This window comes from Odocoileus virginianus, chromosome 18, assembly GCF_023699985.2.
Source record: "Odocoileus virginianus isolate 20LAN1187 ecotype Illinois chromosome 18, Ovbor_1.2, whole genome shotgun sequence".
Classification (NCBI taxonomy): domain Eukaryota; kingdom Metazoa; phylum Chordata; class Mammalia; order Artiodactyla; family Cervidae; genus Odocoileus; species Odocoileus virginianus.
Genome location: NC_069691.1, coordinates 28895964 through 28899639, shown reverse-complemented (window position 1 = coordinate 28899639; position 3676 = coordinate 28895964). Strand labels below are relative to the sequence as shown.

Below are 3676 nucleotides of genomic sequence, written 5' to 3'. Positions count from 1 at the left end.
TGTCTCAAATAAAAATTCTTTCTGTTGTAACATATGGCCTATAGCAAAGAAGAAATAAAGATATCATCAATTAAAATGAACCATTTTTAACAAGTCTGGAAGTTTTTCCTAGCAACTGAATCTTTATCTTTTGACCAAAGCAACAATGTGTTTGTAGTGTACAGTTGTACAGAGAGGGATACAATTATAGTAGATCACATTTCCTTGCAAAGTTAAACACTTTGATGACAGACACAGAAGTTTGGTCTTTAAGATGTCAGTAGAGTCCCTTGAAAGAGAGACTGTGTGTAGAATTGTAATAAATATATGAACTCTGGAGCCAGCCTGACTACATTCAAATCTCAGTTGTGCCTTCAGTCACTCTAAGTCTTCAATAATTTATTCCTCAATCTTCCTGTGATTTAGTTTCCTAAAATTTAAAATGAAATAATAATAGCACTGACTCAAGAGTTTTACATAAATATTATTTCATGCAACTGCCTGGCAAATAATATTAGAAAGGATCTATTAAAACGGTGTCCAACAAATAAATAGCTACTGTTGTTATGGCCATCCAGTTTCACATACACAGTGACAAAATTCAGTTCAGTTCAGTCGCTCAGTCGTGTCCGACCCTTGCGACCCCATGAATCGCAGCACGCCAGGCCTGCCTGTCCATCACCAACTCCTGGAGTTTACTCAGACTCATGTCCATCGAGTCGGTGATACCATCAGCCATCTCTTCCTCTGTCGCCCCCTTCTCCTCCTGCCCCCAATCCCTCCCAGCATCAGGGTCTTTTCCAATGAGTCAACTCTTCGCATGATGTGGCCAAAGTACTGGAGTTTCAGCTTCAGCATCAGTGACAAAATTAAAGCTTTGATTAAATATTATAGATATAAAATATAATTTAAAATAAGTTTTTGTTTTTCAAAATTCTCTGTGAGGCAAAATATTGAGTTGCAAGATTTAATTCTAAAGGAGGAATAACCTTAGTCATATTTTATATTAACTGACTCTGCGTTAAGAATTGATATTTGAATATGCTGTGCAATCTTTTAAATTTTTTTTTTAAGTTTCTTTTTTTGAAGTATAGTTGATTTACAATGTGTTAATTTTTGTTATGGGCTTCCCTGGTGGCTCAGATGGTAAAGAATCTGCCTGCAATGCAGGAGAGCTGGGTTTGATCCCTGTGTGGGAAAGGTCTTCTGGAGAAGGGAATGGCTACCCACGCTAGTATTCTTGCCTGGAAAATCCCAGGGACAGAGGAGCCTGATGGGCTACAGTCTGTGGGGTCACAGAAGTGGACATGACTGAGTGATTTGTTATATAGCCAAGTGATTCAGTTATATATTTGTGTGTATATTATATATATATATTTATACACACACACACACCCACATATATATATACACATATATACAAATACACCAAAGAATTGATGCTTTTGAACTGTGGTGTTGGAGAAGACTCTTGAGAGTCCCTTGGACTGCAAGGAGATCCAAAAGTCCATCCTAAAGGAGATCAGCCCTGGGTGTTCATTGGTAGGACTGATGTTGAAGCTGAAACTCCAATATTTCGGCTACCCGATGTGAAGAGCTGACTCTTTTGAAAAGATCCTGATGCTGGGAGGGATTGGGGACAGGAGGAGAAGGGGATGACAGAGGAAGAGATGGTTGGATGGCATCACTGACTCAATGGACATGGGTTTGGGTGAACTCTGGGAGTTGATGATGGACAGGGAGGCCTGGCGTGCTGTGATTCATGGGGTCGCGAAGAGTTGGACACGACTGAGTGACTGAACTGATTGACTGACATATATACTTTTCCATATTATTTTCTTCCTTCCCCCCACTGGAAAATTATTTTATTGAGATTCTACCGGCTGTACAATCTGTTTCATTAGGCCCCTTCTTCCTTTGCAATTCAGTCCTTCTCAAGTGGTCCCGTGAAGGCTTCCTTTTCCTCCACAGTCTGGAAGCCGCCATGGCCAAATTTGGAGGTGGTGTCAATAAACTTGAGTTCGATCTCCAGGACTTGCTCAGAGTGAGCACTTGCTACTTGGTTCCCACCACACAGCCTTTGAGCATGACAAAGTCATCAGTCACTTCACCGTGGTGGACGAAGCCACCTAGAGGGTTGATGCCCTTGTCAGACAGATCATAATCAATAGAAGCATTTTTCTTGATCAGTTTGCCATCCTTGATGAGGTAGCCCTGGCCAATCTTGTAGATCTTCTTGTTGATCTCAGTGTGGTGATGGTATCCTTCCTGCCCAGCCCAAGCCACAGAGAAGGTCACCCAGGCAGGATGCCACGCCCCAGTACAGGCAACCTTGCCCAACCCTCAGTGGACCTTATGCGGCAACTTCTTAGTGTGCCAATGGCTGGTGACCCCTTTGTAGTCTTTTCCCTTGGTCACCCCAATGACCTCAGTCGTCTCATCCTGGCCAAACACTTGGTTCACAGGGACCTGCTGCTCTAGCCTCTCATGGGCCCAGTCCAGTTTTTCAGCCACAGTGCCCTCATTCGCCTGAATCTCCATGAGGTGGGCCTCCTTCTGGCACAGAGGAAGCAGGAGCATCTGGGTGAGGGTGATAACATGGATGACCTGGCAGTACTTCTTCATGCTACTGAAGTCCCTCCCAAGTTGCTTCTTGCCATCTACGTCCTGCCACTTCTTGCAGTATTTAGTGAAGGCCTTCTTCTTAGATTCATGCCAATTCTTATAGAAGCTCCTTTTGCACTCATCACTGATATGCTCAGCAAAGATGGTCTTAAGGGTCCAGAGGCCTCAGAGTGTTTCCACATAGACCATGATGCCCCAGTCAACATGGTGGAGTTTCCATGATGGTCACAGCCTCCACAATTTCCTTCTTGTTCACTTTGGACCCTGGCCTATCAACTTCCTTCTCAATGTGGGTCATGCCAGCCTGTAGCCGAGGAAGGTGGTGAGGAGCAGGGGCTTGGAACAGTCATCCTTGGGGAAGCTCCTCACCTTCCCATGATGCCGGCTGATGTGCTTCTGAGGCAGGAAGCCCAGGGACCTGTGCCTGGGAGCAGAGAACTCCCTGTGAGACATCCTGCCTGTTGGAAGATACTGGTAGAGCTTGTATTATTTTCCATTATGGTTTATCACAGAATATTCAGTAGAGTTCCTTGTGCTATATAGTAGGACATCATCGTTGATCCATTCTGTATATAGTACTTTGCATCTGCTAATCCTAAACTCCCAATATACCCCTCCCCTACCCCCAGCCCCTCATAACCACAAGTCTATTCTCTGTTTCTGTGAGTCTGTTCATAGATAAGTTCATTTGTGTCATATTTTAGATTCTACATGTAAGTGTTATATGGTATGTGTCTCTTTGACTTATTTCACTCTGTATGATAATATCTAGGTCCATCCATGTTGCTTCAAATGGGGTTATTTTGTTCATTTTTATGACTGAGTTGTATTACACTGTGTATATGTACCACATCATCTTTATCCATTCATCTGTCAAAGTTCATTTAAGTTTTGTCTGTGTCTTGGTTATTGTGAATAGTGCTGTTGTGACCGTAGGAGGGCATGGATCTTTTGGAATTAGAGTTTTGTCCAGGAGTGGGCAAAAAATAATTGTCTTTAAATTATAAAAGTGTGATAACACATTTATAGGAGACTTGGAAAACAGAATCAGGCTACATATAGGTTACATTAT

General features: G+C 42.7%; 1 pseudogene; it reads right to left on the bottom strand.

The window, feature by feature from the left end:
* Nucleotides 1-1879: 1879 nt before the first annotated feature.
* On the bottom strand, nucleotides 1880-3057 carry LOC110151651 (large ribosomal subunit protein uL3-like; annotated as a pseudogene).
* Between the last annotated feature and the right edge of the window lie 619 nt (nucleotides 3058-3676).